Here is a 15,999-nt window from a genome sequence, read left to right as displayed (position 1 = left end):
TTGGACTGATGCACTCAAGTACAGGTTGCAATTTTGTATTCTAGTCCAGGTTGAACATCTTTTATATGAAATTCCAAAATCCTCAGTACTCTAAAGTTCGAATTTGTCCAGATGGGTAGCTGACGTAGTTACACCATTGTTTCCTGCTGTACACATGCATAATATATTGTGTAAAATTACCTTGAGGTTATGTGTATAAAATGTATTCAGTACATACATAAATGCTGTGTTTAGACTTGGTCCCATCTCCAATATATCTCAAGGTGTATTCATAGTCTGAGAAAAATCCCAAACACTTCTGGTTCTTAGGATTGCGAAGCAGGAACACTGAACCTGTATGAATCCTTCTTAAAAGATGTCAAGTGTTGGTTATTTGGCTGTATGGTCATGTTCTAGCAGCATTTTCTCCTGATGTTTCACCTGCATTCTCTGGCTGAAGATGTCAGCCACAGATGCAGGCAAAACACAGGAGAAAATGTTGCTAGAACACAGCCATAGAGCCCAGAAACCACACAAAACCCCAGTGATTCCAGATGTGAAAGCCTTGGTCAATTTGTTGGTTATTTCCCCACCTTTTATCTTTGGCCCCATCTTCATTAGCATTTCTCAACCTAGAGATTGCGAGAGGGTGTCAGAGGGGTCATCAAAGGCCATCATAAAACACAGTATTTTCTGTTGGTCATGGGGGCTCTATGTGGGAAGTTTGGCCCAAGTCTGTTGTTGGTGGGGTTCAGAATGCGCTTTTATTTTAGGTGAACTATACATCCCAGCAACTACAACTCCTAAATGTCAAGGTCTATTTTCCCCATGCCCCACCAGTGTTCACAATTGAGCATATTGAGTATTCATGTCAAGTTTGGTCCAGATGTGTTCAAAATGCTCTCTGGATATAGGTGAACTACAACTCCAAAACTCATGGTCAATGCCCACCAAAGCCTTCCAGTATTTTATGTTGGTCATGGGAGTTGTGTGTGCCAAGTTACATTCAATTCCATTGTTGGTGGAGTTCAGAATGCTCTTTGATTGTAGATGAACTACAAATTCCAGCAACCGTAACTCCCAAATGACAAAATCAACCCCTCCCCAAACCTCATCTGTATTCAAATTTGGGCGTTTCAGGTATTTGTTCCAAAGTTGGTCCAGTGAATGAAAATACATCCTGTGTATTAGATAGTTGCATTACAATTTATAACCGTAGCAAAATTACAGTTATGAAGTAGCAACAAAAATAATGTTATGGTTGGGGGTCACCACAACACGAGGGACAGTATTAAGGGGTCAGGGCATTAGGAAGGTTGAGAAACACTGATCTACACCCATTATTAAAATCAGGTTCAAATTGGTATTTGAGAAAGTGGTTTTTTGTGATTCTGTAGTAAATACTACATTGAGGCCTGGGTGGATTGTTGTTGTTTATTCGTTCGGTCACTTCCGACTCTTCGTGATCTCATGGACCAGCCCAAGTCAGAGCTCCCTGTCAGCCATCAGTACCCCCAGCACCTTCAAGGTCAATCCAGTCACTTCAAGGATGCCATCCATCCATCTTGCCCTTGGTCGGCCCCTTTTCCTTTCATTTTCCCCAGCATAATTGCCTTCTAGAGAAGCTTTCCTGTCTTCTTATGATGTGGCCAAAGTACTTCATCTTTGCCTCGAATATCCTTCCCTCCAGTGAGCAGCAGGTCTTTATTTCCTGAAGTATGGACTGGTTCGATCTTCTTGCAGTCCAAGGCATTTTCCTCCCACATCACAATTCAGAAGCTTCTATCTTCCTTTGCTCAGCCTTCCTTATGGTCCAGCTCTCACACCCTTAGGTTACTACGGGGAATACCATTGCTTTAACTATGTGGAACTTCGTTGTCAGCGTAATGTCTCTACTTTTCACTATTTTATCAAGATTGGTTATTGCTCTCTTCCCAAGAAGTAAACATCTTCTGGATGGTGATGACACAATACTCTGGTGCACATTAAAAGTTTTCTTTCACATCCTTTAGCGAGAGTTCGCTTTGAAGCTAGCTTTGAATTGTACTAAATGCTCAGTGTAGGTTGAGACTTTTCTCTCAATGATAGTTTCCTGTTGAGAATGCTCCAGACAGCAAATCTCTCTATATATAAATGCTCTGTTTGTTTTGAGTGACATCATAACTCAAAAACCGCTGGACTAATTGCCACCAAATTTGGCCACAAGATACCTACTAACCCAAGGAGTGAGTATCACTCAAAAATTGATTTTGTTATTTTTGAGTTGTAGTAGCTGGGATTTATAGTTCACCTACAATCAAAGAATTCTGAACTCAACCAACGATGGAATTGAACTAAACTTGGCACACAGGACTCCCACGACCAACAGAAAACACTAGAAGAGTTTGGTGGGCATTGACTTTGAGTTTTGGAGTTGTAGTTCACCTACATCCAGAGAGCAATTTCGACTCAAACAATGATGGATCTAGACCAAACTTGGCACGAATACTCTATATACCCAAATATGAACACAGATGAAGTTTGGGGGAAATAGACCTTGACATTTGGGAGTTGTAGTTTTTAAAAAATTGTAATTCTTATGGTGTACATATTGATAGGATCATCTGATGCTCATGTGAGACGGGCCTGAGTCCCCTTGTGGGGAGAAAGGTGGGGTAGAAATGTATATAATAAAATAAATAATAAAATAATAGTTGCTGAAATTTATAGTTCACCTACAATCTATGAGCATTGTGAACCCCACCAATTATAGAATTGAGCCAAACTTCTCACACAGAACCCCTATGATCAACATAAAATACTGGGTTTTCTGGTGGTCTTTGTCAACCCTTCTGAAACCCCCTTGTGACCTCCCCAGGAGTCCTGACCCCCAGGTTGAGAAATGCTGCTTTAAGACCATCCAGCCCAACTCCCTTCACCAGGGCAAGAAAACATAATCAAAGCCCTTCTGATAAAGAGCCATCCAGCCATAGATATCGATAGATACATATGATACACACACACACACACATGTATATGACAGATATAGTTTCATAGATTTGAAAGGGACCCCTAAAGAAGGACAATTATATATTGCAGGTTCCAGAGAAGGCAAATCAGACAATCGGTACATCAACACTGACAAAGAAACAACAATAAATAATGTTTTCTTCTATAGGAACCCTGATCAGCCCTTTCAACCAGTCCTGGCCCACATATAAATGGGGCGTTTGCACAATGGGTTATGAAATTGGTTTGTTTAAATGCATAAGGTTTTGTTAACAGATTATGTTTATGTTGTAATGGCTACTCTGTATGTTTTATGTTGTCTGCGGAAACCGCCCTGAGTCCCCAAGGGGAGATAGAGCAGTATATAAATAAAGTATTATTATTATTATTATTATTATTATTATTATTATTATTATCACAACAAGATGAGTCCACTGCTGGCTGTTGTATTGGATCAAACGTCGGACGCTTCCCAAGTGTCTAGGACTGTGTGATGTATTGGCGAACAATGCGTGCAGATCCCAGTAAGGTGGCCTTCTGCAGCTGGCAGATGGTAATTTTGTCAGCGCTGATTGTATTTAAGTGCAGGCCAAGGTCTTTAGGCACTGCACCCGGTGTGCTGATCACCACTGGGACCACCTTTACTGGTTTGCGCCAGAGTCTTTGCAGTTCGATCTTTAAATCCTCATATTGTGTCAGCTTTTCCAGTTGTTTCTCTTCAATCCTGCTGTCACCTGGGATTGCAACATTGACAGTCCATACTTTGTTTTTTAACACGATTTTTAGGTCAGGAGTATTGTGTTCCAAAACTCTGTCTGTCTGAATCAAGAAGTCCCAAAATAGCTTGACATGTTCATTCTCTGTAACTTTTTCTGGCTTGTGATCCCACCAGTGCTTTGTCGCAGGCAGATGGTATTTGTGGCACAAGTTCCAATGAATCAACTGAGCAACGGTGTTGTGCCTCTGCTTGTAGTCTGTCTGCGCAATCTTCTTGTAGCAGCTAAGGATGTGATCTATTGTTTCATCTGCTTCCTTGCAGAGTCCACACTTAGGATCTGTCATCGACTTTTCAATTCTGTCTTTGATGACATTTGTTCTAATGGCCTGTTCTTGGGCTGCCAGAAACAGGCCCTCCGTCTGCTTTTTCGAAGTCCCATTTGTGAGCCACATCCATGTTTTTTCTTTGTCAATTTGGCTCTCAATTTTTCCCAGGAACTGTCCATTGTTGTTGTTGTTGTTGTTGTTGTTGTTATTATTATTATTATTGACACAAAAACACAGTATGTCACAACAAACAAGATCTATATGCTGGATTTCGTATCACAAAATCACAAGTCGAACACTTCCCAAGCATCTAGGACTGTATGATGTATTTTCGAATGATGCATGCAGATCCAAGTCAGGGGGCCTTTTGCAGTTGACAGATCGTGATTTTGTCGATGTTTATTGTTTCCAAATGCTGGCTGAGATCTTTTGGCAGGGCACCCAGTGCGCCAATGACCACTGGGACCACCTGTACTGGTTTATATCGGAGACTTTGCAGTTCAATTTTGAGGTCTTGATAGCGGCTGAGTTTTTCCTGTTGTTTTTCCTCAATGCGACTGTCACCTGGTATGGTGACATCAATAATCCAGACTTTTTTCTTTTCCACAATCATGATGTCTGGTGTATTGTGTTCCAAAACTTTGTCAGTCTGGATTCGAAAGTGCCACAGTCAGGCATGTAGCCATGGGGAGGGGGGCTTGGGCTTCAGCCTCCCCGAAATTCTCAGGGTGGTCCACAAGAAGGCCTTACTGGTACATTATTTAAACTGTTATGTTTAGTTATATCATGATCTGATCACCATGCTCAGTATATCCCATATGCATGGGGCGATACAAAAGGTTTGCTAGGGTAGATCCTCAGCCCACCCACCCACCCCCCGCTGAATCAAACTTTGCACACACACCCCCCTTCAAAATCCTGGTTACGGGCCTACCCACATTATTTTTGCATGTTGATTTTCCATGACCTTTGAGGGTTTATGATCCCACCAATTCTTTATTTATTTATTTATTTATTTATTTACAGCTTTTATATTCCGCCCTTCTCACTCTGCATGGGACTCAGGGTGGATTACAGTGTACACATATATGGCAAACATTCAATGCCAATTTTTGACATACGAACATATACAGAAATACACAGAGACTATTTAACTTTTTCTGTCACTTTCATCGTCCATCTGCGACACTGATGAAGCACTTCCGCATTCCCCGCATGCTTCCCCGCTGGAATGCTTTGCTGGAGTCTTCTTTATGGCCTCATAAATCAGTTAATTTAGCCTCCCCACACTCCCCACACTCCCCCCAACCATAAAATTAAGGTGGTACCTTATTTTCCTACTTGACAGATGCAACTGTCTTTCGGGTTGCAAAGGTCGACAACAGGCTACACACAATTGGTTGGAAACCCACTCCAACCCGGGCTGGCTTCGAACTCATGACCTTTTGGTCAGAGTGATCTTAATGCAGCTGACACTCAGCCATCTGCGCCACAATCCTGGTGCTTATTATTATTATTATTTATTACTGACAAGCATAAAGAAATTACATACATTAGAAACCAACACTTTCCCATTTATTTTCCAGATCACCAAACTGGGCCACAGTAACGTGTGTCAGGGAACGGCTAGTGGTTGTATAAAAAGTATAAAAAGTTGGCCAAACATTGCAGTTGGGGGACGGGCGTCCTGGTGTTTGGAGGTGCCTTTGTCCCCCGCTTTCAGGAATGGCATTGTGTTCCCCATTGTGGCCGTGTCAGGTTTCATTATATGCCAGGAGGACAATGCACTGATCCCAGAAGAAGGCAGGAAAAGAAAGAAAGAAAGAAAACACAGAGAGAAAGGAGAGGAGGAGAATCCAGGAAAGTGTTGTTGATGGAAGAGTGGGTTGGTTGGATGGATGCTTGGCTTGCTCAGGGCCAGGGCTACTCTAGGTTTGGAGGGAGGCGAAGCAGTGCCAGGGAGAGAAAGGGGCCCAAGCCCTGTCCTCCCCCTTGGACACCCCTTTCTCTCTCTCTCTCTCTCTCTCCTCCCTCCGCCTCGCAACAGCTTGTTGCTGTGTGTCAGGAGGGAGGAGGCAGCCCAGAGGCAAAGGAAGGGAGGAGTTTCGCCCCGGCAGGCGGCTGTTTTCTCCCTCTTTCTCCCTCTCTCTCTTTCTCTCTCCCCCTCTTTTTCCCCCCTCCTGGAGCCAGAAACGTCACCGCTGCCGTGTAACTGTAACACAAGAAGTGAAAGAGGGCCGAGGAAAGAGAAAGAGGCAAAAGGCTCAACTTCTAACCCTGAACAAAGGCGGCAGGACCTCGGATTTTGCCCAGGCGACTCTTTAAAATCAAGTGGGGAACTTGGAAGAGGAGGAGGAGGAGGAAGAGGAACCAACCTCTCTCTGGGCTTTATTTTTGGGAGATCTCAGAAGGTAATTTTCTATTTCCAACTTCAGGTTGTTATTGTGGAAAGGAAGGGCGAAAAGAGAGTGTTGCAAGGCGTGGCGAGGCTCAGTCAGGGATTGCATAAGTGTTCTCAGGGAAAGAGAGAGAGAGAGAATATACAGTATATATGTAGGCACTGGGGACAAGGGATGATATATGGAGGTGAAGGAAGGGATGCGCCTCTATGCACACTCATAAACAGGTTGGGGAAATAGAGGCAAAACAGTGGAAGGATTGCATTCTCTTCATGGGAACACTGTCTCCATTCCAGAAGGAGAAGCTGGTGGCTCAAGCCTGGGAAGAGATGAAACTTTAGGAGGCACCCAGCTGCATTTCTTGGGTGTGGGGTGAATGCAAGACTCCAGCTCTGCATAACAAAGGGAGGAGGAGGGAACCTGGATCCTACTTTATTTAGTTTAGGCTTTATTTGGGAGGGAGAGTGGGGGGATCTCTCTCTAAATGGGCTCAGTTATGGGTGCTATTTTGGACCTGAGATGGGATAATAATAATTAAAGTCTGCCTGCGGCTTATTCGCTGGGAGAAGAATGTCTCCCCACAATTCAGTGGAGCTTAACAACTTAGGAAAAGTTTACAAGGCGGCCTAGGCTGTTCAGTCTCCAGACACATCCCCCCCCCCATGCCAGTATTTCCCAACCTTCCTAATGTTGCGACCACTTAACACAGTTCCTTATGTTTCGGTGACCCCCAACCGTAAAATTATTTTCATTTGTACTTCATAACTGTAATTTTGCTATTGTTATGAATCGTAATGTAAATATCTGATACGCCCAAATTTCATTCACTGGACCAAATTTGGCACAAATACCCGATACACCCAAATGTGAATACTGGTGGGGTTGATTTTGTCATCTGGGAGTTGTAGTTGCTGGGATTTATAGTTCACCTGCAATCAGAGTATTCCAAACTTCGTCAATTGTGGAATTGAACCAAACTTGGCACACAGAACTCCCACGACCAACAGAAAATACTGGAAGGGTTTGGTGGGTATTGACCTTGAGTTTTGGAGTTGTAGTTCACCTACCTCCAGAGAGCACCGTGGACTCAAAGCAGTGATAGATCTAAACCAAACTTAGCACGAATACTCAAAATGCCCAAATGTGAACACTGGGGGTGTTTGGGGAAAATAGACCTTGACATTTGGGAGTTGCAGTTGCTGGGATTTATAGTTCACTTACCATCAAAGAACCCCTCCAACAGTAGAAGTAAGCCAAACTTTCTACAGAGAACCCCCATGATCAACAGAATATACTCTGTTTTCTGATTGTCTTTGGCGACCCCTCTGACATCCTCCTCTCGACCCCCCAAGGGGTCCCGACCTTTTGGTTGAGCAGCTCTATGTAGTCAAGTAGTCTGCATTGAAGATGAAAACAGATCCCACAAAGTGTTTTCACAACTGCTTACTTGGTCCTTATTTGTTTTTTAATCTTGCAACTCAGTTCAGAGAATAAATGGCACTTTGTTGCTAAGATATTTATCTTTCCTTGTGTGTTACCTCTCTCTGTGTGCCTGTGTTTAGTAGAGGAGCCTGTTTTGTGAGGCTGGCTTCTTTTTCTGTCAGTCCTGCAGTTCATTGTCTCCTATCCAAATCTGAAAGACGTCATGTTGATACTTGCATATGTATAATTGGACGCCACTGATCATATTGGTAGGAGAGAGGAGAGGAACTTGTGTCCCTGTTTTCTCATAAAATTGGAGCCAGGGTTGCATAAGAACCCTTGTGCGATTAGCATTGCAGGTCAGTTATTCAAGGAGGCGTCTTTAGTTTCACAAAAGTAACTGCCATAGCCATCTTGAGTAAGCTCTGACTAATAACATCAGCCCCAGTTCTGTTTGTTTTATTTTGAGTCATTCGTATTAGGCATCGCTTTATTTAGGACTTCAACAATGCAAAAGGCTTGTTTGGTAATTTTACTCTTCTTTTGTTAGGTCTCATGGTTAATATTCTGTTTGGAACATATACAGAATGAAGAAGAATTTTAAAAATAAATCTTAGATATAAATTTGATAGTGGAAAATGAATATGTTCTTAACACCCACGTATGTTTCTGGTACGCTGAAAGTTACAGCCCTACTGGGCAAAAACATAGATTTATCTAATCCAGCATCCTGATTCCCATGGTGACCAACCCAATACTTCAATGAGGCATGTGTGTAAAGGCAGTAGCTTTTCTGTTATTGATTTCCAGTGATTGGTATTAATTGTTCACTAGGATACTGAGGTTGAACATGGTGGCTCTATTAAGTATTGTACAAAATGGCTATTGAAGGATTCACTCTCCATGGATTTGGTGTACCTTTGGTCTTGGAGACCTTTGGCCTCCATGTGTTTTGGACTGCACCTTCCCTGACCTCTTACCTTTGGCTGTGTTGCTTGGGGTTTTCTGGGAGCTGAAATCATGAAAACATCTGGACTAAACTTTCTTTTAAAGCAGTGACTCCCAAACTTTGGTGCTCCAGCTGGACGTCCGTCCTCAGAATCCCTGATCATTGGCCAGACTGGCTGAGGTTTCTGGGGACTGAAGTCCAAAACATTTGGAAACCAGAGTTTGGAAACCTCTGCTTAAAAGAATCTTGTGGCTGCAAATTCCAGATTTCATTCTGCAGAATGAATTGAAAATCAAAGTACAGTAGAGTCTCGCTTATCCAACCATCCATCCATCGTTCTGTATTATCCAACGCAGTCTACCTTGTGCCTGAATCCACAGCTGTTTCAATATATTGTGATGTTTTGGTGCTACATTACTGTGCTTTTTCTGTTGATTAGTTGTAAAATATGATGTTTTAGTGCTTAATTTGTAAAATCAGAACGTAATTTGACATTTAGTAGGCATTTCCTTAATTCCTCCTTATTATCCAACATTTTTGCTTATGCAACGTCCTGCCAGCCTGTTTATGTTGGATAAGTGAGACTCTACTGTATATTTTATCCCTCAAGAAAGTAAGAATTATTTCCCAAATATTTTCTAAAATGGAGCACAGACTTAGAAAAACATGGTGTGTTTTAAACTTATTCCTTTCTTTTTAAAGTTAAAAAAAGGAAAATAGATGGTATCATTAAGTTAGTCACACCCTAATATCGTGGGAAGCTTGGGACATTCACCTTTTGCAGTGGTATATAGTTTTAATTAAATACACACAAAACTGTTGAAATTATTTGAAACTAAGATACATGCAATTTTCATGTTTCAGGTGTAGATTAAAACCAAATATTAGCTTCTATGAAGGCGTAGTGTGTCAGGCAGGCAAGCAGCCAGATAAGGTAGCTGCCTCATATGTCTTCATTGGCTCTGTGCCTACAGCTTAGCACAGTAATAACACGGTTGTAGCTGTACTTACTTAGGCATAAGCCCCACTTAAAACAGTGGGACTTATTTCTGATGAATATGCAGAGGGCTGAGCTGAAGTGCATGATTACTGCAAATGCAGAGCCACCCTGGTGCAGTGGTTTGAGCACAGGACTGAGATTTTGGAAATCCAGGTTTTAGCCCCACTGACTCATGAAATTCACTGAGTGACCTTGAGGCACTTGCTTGTCAGTACAAAATGGTAGGGTTGTTGTAAGGACAAAATGGGAAGGAGGAGCACCTTGAGCTCACTGAAAGAAATGCAGGATATAAATGCAGCTAATAGTCTAAATATGTTAGAATGTAAATCTTTAAAAGGGGCAGCCAACATTGGGCATTCAGTCAAGCTGGAAGAGTGGGAAAGAATTTGGAACAACAAATTAAAGTATACCTATTCATATGACTTGAAAGAAAATTGGTACAAAATGATGTACCAATGGTATATAACTCCTCAAAAATGGGCGAAATGCTACAAAAATATGCACAAGGTAAATATTGGAAATGCGAAGCACATGTGGGCACTTTTTAATCACATGTGGTGGTCTGTAAAATAGCGAACAATTATTGGAAAAATATAGTTGAAAGCATCCAGAAAATATTGAAAATAAGAATTCAATTGAAACCTGAATATTTTCTGTTGGGAATGATGGACCTGAAGCTAACCCCCCCCCCCCAAAAAAAAGATGTTTTGTTTAATTACTTTGTGACCGCAGCCAGAATAACTTACACAAGAAATTGGAAAGTTAAAGAAATCCCATCAATAGATGAATGGCTATTGAAAATAGTAAGTATAACGAGTATGGACAGATTGACTCACCTATTAAAAAAACACCAAGATGTCCCTCCCCCAAACAAATTGGACATTATTTAAAAACTTTAAAACAAGTAAAATGGTGTCCTTTATAGAACATGGCAAAATCAAGGTGTGTTTTTTGGATTAAAAAAAATATTTTCAAGTCATAGTTGAATCTATATGTTCAGAATCTGTGGATATGGATGGCCGACTGAATAAGGAAACAAGCCACATTTCCTGGCACAGTATTTGACTAGTGAACTGTCTGAGTTGCCTCATTGTAGAACTACATGCAAGAGGAGCAAGTGTTGAGAACCTGAACATTTTAGCTGCAGTGTACCAAAGGGCACACCCTTTTAACATAATTCAAATATTTTCCTTGTCATTTCCCATATAGGTCAGTTCAGGAGTGAGTGTTTTCTGTTTTCATTTCAATAGTTATTGAATATAATGATGCCCTAGAATACCCTCTGTTTTTGCTGCTGGTATGAACCTTTTTAAATAGTAGATCTATTGTATGTATTACTTTTTTGCCTTTTTATTTTCAAAATTATTGTGAATCGTGCTACACAAAATTATACAAATATTCAAAACATTTTCCCTTAGCAACACATGTTTACATTACTGACTCACCAATATATAGGAAAATCCTAGGGATTTGGACAAATCTTAGGAGAGAAAGCTTGATTTGCTGCTGAATCTGGAGAACTTGAGAATGGAGGGCATGGAGGATATCAGTCTGCCTTAGGCGAAAAAGTAACTGGATAAACCAATTCAAAAACCTGTTGTTTGCACCTACTGTGGTAGCCATATTCAGCCTGCTGAGGAATCATTATGTCAGTAAATCATAAGGTATGTTTTATTCATCCAGAGAAAAAAGAAACCCAGTTGCAAAATAGAAATGTAAGAAGCCCAGTTATTGCCACAAGATCTTAAAAGAAAAGACAAAAGAAGACAATAGTAGACATTCCAGATCGTTGCTTGTCTTACTAACTTGAACCTTTCACTGTTTAATTTTTAGCCTCAATGAGTCAAAATTGACTTTACTGTGAAATGTGGCAGGCAGTTGCTAATTTGTTTTACATGTGTGTGTGTGTGTTTGTGTGCTTTTCCATTTGTGAGATATCAGGTAGGAATGGTGCATATTTCATACAAAGGAAGTTTAAATTACAATAGTGTGCAGGAACTCTTCTTTTACTTGTTCTGTGCTTTGTCATGACTGAACTGGATGCAAAGTTCTCATCCTTGTAATAATGCAAGAGACTTTAGGCATGTTGGCTGCTTATTACTAAAATAAATGCCACATGCACCATGCACCATGGAGGCAAAAGGAAGAGGTGCTGGGGAAAGTGGAAGGCAAAAGGAAGAGGGGCCGACCAAGGGCAAGATGGATGGATGGCATCCTTGAAGTGACTGGACTGACCTTGAGGGAGCTGGGGGTGGTAACGGCCGACAGGGAGCTCTGGCGTGGGCTGGTCCATGAGGTCACGAAGAGTCGGAGACAACTGAACGAATGAACAACAAAAGCACCATGGAGGACCTTTTTGCGGCAACACCAGAGGCACTCCACGTGGCCAGATACTGGTCAAAGGACATTTAATCAACTACCAAGTTTGAAAAATTTGTGATTTTTTATCTGTTTGTTTTGTTCTGTTAGAAATGTAATACAATGGTATGGTTGCTGATGACACGATAAATAAAATACTAAAATAAATAAATTAATAATAATAATAATAATAAACTTTATTTTTATACCACCCTATCTCCCCCCTCGCTTGGGGGGGGGGAGCAGGCAATGCCCAACTTACAAAGGCAAATATGCAATGCCCAACATATACCAAAACATTAATAGCAATAAACGTAATACAAAATAATAACAACATTATACTAATAAAATAAAATATCAAGAGAAAAATGTAGAATAGTATATGGTTGTGGCCAGCGTGTACGCATTCTTTGTCTGTCCCAATGGTTGTACAGTCTCTGATTATACTTCCAGATGTCAATACAGTCTTATCCCTAGACAAGCTTGTAGTGCTCTGTGTACAGAGTCATCCATTTTGCACATAGACTCTTCTTTCTGACGCTCTTCTGAATTCAGAGACATTGAAGGTTATGGCTGCAACAGTGTGCGGTCCTCTTCTTGTTTGTGATATCTGGTTGACTTCTATAGAGAGAAACACTCTTTTGTCTACGCCCTAGGATTAACTGTGCCAGTTTAGATAGTTACACACATTCTTATTTTATAACTTATTTTTCTGCTTTGTTTCCCTCTATGATGCTCCATTGTCTTGAAGGTATAACCCAGTGGGGCCGTTCTTATTATTTTCTTGAAAGCTTCTTGTTCTTTCTGCCCAAAACTAAAAGTCAGTCAAGATCTTCTGCAAAATGGTAGCAATGATGTCCTCATTGCTACCATTGACTAATAAACAGAAATAAGAACTCATATGAGTGTCCTTCTTTTATGTGAAGAAATATGTGGAAAATAAAAAACAAATACATGTGTGGGAGAGAGGAAAACATTCATTTCTAAGTGAATGGAAAAAAACGGACAACCAAAAAGGGAGAAAAAAAAACAAACAAATTGGAGATCCCATAGGAAAGATTTTAAGAATCAAAAATGAAATTATTTTCAAAAACAACTGGAGGAGCAAAGGTTGGGAATCACTGCTTTAGATAAAAAGTGTAAAAGCCATATTATTGGTAATAACTTCATGGTGGCATTTTGAATGGGCAAGCAGTCTCAGATATGGCAGAAAAGGTAGCATCTTAAGTCATTTGAGCTAGGAACGCAATGTGAGAAGTTGGCAAGTGCCCTACCTTTATGGCATAGCAGCATGAATTTTGTAGAACACAACTCCTATCTATTTTTTCTTTGCTCTTGTAAGACATCTATGTAATCAAAGAGGAAATTGGCATATGAAAATACTTCAGAAAGTTGTTTCCATTTGAGCGAAGCTTTCCTTTTCTGAAGTCCACAAACATTCAGAATGGGGTTTATGAGAGTTCCAGACACTGAGACTATTAAGATAATTCTCTAGATCAGTTTTTTTTGTGTGTGTCAGGAGCAACTTGAGAAACCACAAGTCAGTGAAAGGGTGTTGGTAGATTTAGATGGTGTCCTAGATGGGGCTGTGGCAATTAAAGTGGTTTCAAAGTCTTACACTTTTGTAGTGTGAATAACCTCTGTACCTTTACCATCCTCTGAGCAACTCGTTGTACAAAGCGAGGTATGGTGTCTGATTTCACACAACAGAGCAAGGATGGGATTCATGCAGCCATGTAAATATTGTTGAATGTTCTAGCACTGAGTAACTTTGGAATAAGGCCTTGTCTTACCTACTGACCATCTCCAGCCCGCAAAAGCTGCTCTTGCCAGTTTCTCTGTCTGCTTTGAGAGCAATATCTAATTAGAGTTTTCTGTTCATCGCAACCTCTGAGTAGCTTCCTCTCTATATTGTTTTAAAATATATATATATAAGAATAGGAACTAAAGCTATTTTTAAAATAAAGCATTAAAAAGTATAAGAAAGGTAAAATAGAAGAAGGAAATAGTTGGAAGGAGAACAAAAAGGAACTCAGGCACAGAATAGCTTTTGTGCACTGGAGCAGGCACTGAGGAGGAGAAAGGTGAGAATCTGGCCAGGAGGGAGGTGCTCCAGACATGGTGGAAATGCCACTCACACTACTTAGAAACCATATGGGGGACATTTTGGAGCAAAAAATGACCTTTGTGGGGTTCTGGAGGCCATAGAATTGATTCTGGGAGTTAGATCTGGTTCACTGGCTGTCCTTTGTTTACCTGTTATATAGGAGCAATATAATTGGCCCCTTGACCATATCACACAGAACATGTGATTGATAGCTACAATTCCTCCATACAAACGGATGTGTGTGTAGGTTCCTTTAGCAGAAACAAATATATGGTTGATCTTGTTACTGTGGAGAGAGCAAAGTGCATTTATACCCCTTCGTGTGTCCTTCAGACTGACATAGCTTGTGCACCACTGTCTAGGGATGAGACTTTTTGGAAGATCCTTAAAGGCACTAACCAACAAAAGAGGTTTTCAAAGAGCTAACATTTGTACATTCAGAATTTCTGTTACATTGTGAAATTACCTGTTGCACTTGATAGAACCAGAGTTTCTTCTCATTGTTTCTCACTTGCTCAACATGTGGCATTACCAGTTATAGCAGAACTGGGCACTTGCTGAAATTTCAACCTGATTGGAAAAGAACACGCATGATATTAAATTGCATTCATCTTAACTATAGCTTAAGAGGCTGAAACAGAATCCAGCAAGACAAATCTTGTGTGAACCTATGTAAATTGTTCCTGTGCTTGAAAGTACATGCTTCTGCAAAATGCGATGTATTTCTTCTTGGGAACAGTAATTAATATCAGTATTGTGGTTTTCATGACATTTGCAAAAGGGCTGGAATTTATTTTATTGCAGAGTTGCAATTCTTTTTGGTATTGTTGGACATGCATATTTTAATTTACATGGCTCCACAGAAAGCAATAACTTACTGCATCCAATCTAAGAGCCATTGGCATCTGATACTATTGTGTATTCTTTCTGACAGAGATCCACTTCTCATATTCTGAAACATGGTGTGCTTTTAAAGCTATACCACAGGCAACAAAACATAGTTAATGTAAGTATTTAAATAGAGATGGCCCAGAACAGTAATTTAGATACCTTACTGTCTTTCTCTCTCTCAAAAGTGCAATTTCATATTCTCCTTTGCTTTTTAGAGTTATGGTCCTTGGGTACAATTCTGAGGAAGCAGGGCTGTGCCTATACAGATAAACTCCCAAGTGCCATTCAAATAAACTAGAAATAGTGCAGTGACCTTTTTCTCTGGAGAGCATCTGCCAAGCTTTATCTTTTGAGAGAAGACACATTTCAGGAAAGACTCTGGAATTGGCTTTGGAGTCATAAAGATGAACGTATAATTCTTTTGTTACTTGGGGTATGAACTAGTGTAATTGGATAAGATGTGAGAAGTGGACCAGAAGACCTGCTCTCTGACATGTAACCTCAGTGACAATTTGTTGTTTTTGTGCAAGGGGAGAACTGTGCTTGGCTTAGGTAATTACCAAATGCTTTAATCTTTTCTGCAGAGCTGAAGAGTTGAAACCTTAGTTCCCCATTACAGAACAAAAGTGTTGAATCTCATTTGGAAAATTAATGGCTGGATAGGAAAAACCAGCCGAAAGGCCCATTTATTTGGGCTGACATCTTCAGTATAAATATTTGTACCTTGCAGCAGCATTCCTTTTTCAAAGCAGACATCTTCCTTCTTGTAAATGTTTATACATCTTCAGTTCTAGGTTAAAGCGGTTGTGACTTACTTATGGCAAAATTCTGACCCCTGCTCTTGGTATAATCTTCATTACTC

General features: G+C 40.6%; 1 protein-coding gene across 4 annotated transcripts in view; it reads left to right on the top strand.

Moving 5' to 3' along the window:
* Positions 1-15,999, top strand: part of ZNF516 (zinc finger protein 516) — a 140,621-nt gene that overhangs the window by 6,807 nt on the left and 117,815 nt on the right. The window contains exon 1 of one of the 4 annotated variants that reach the window (XM_060774966.2): positions 6,083-6,422. The exons of 2 other annotated variants lie outside the window; for them this stretch is intronic. The gene's annotated coding sequence lies outside the window, so the exon portion shown is untranslated. Of the gene's footprint in view, positions 1-6,082; positions 6,423-15,999 lie in introns of those variants that run through there. One more of the 4 variants, XM_060774969.2, reaches the window with a different exon arrangement.

The sequence above is a fragment of the Anolis sagrei genome, chromosome 4 (assembly GCF_037176765.1).
Source record: "Anolis sagrei isolate rAnoSag1 chromosome 4, rAnoSag1.mat, whole genome shotgun sequence".
Lineage (NCBI taxonomy): Eukaryota > Metazoa > Chordata > Lepidosauria > Squamata > Dactyloidae > Anolis > Anolis sagrei.
This window is presented reverse-complemented; position numbering and strand designations above follow the sequence as displayed.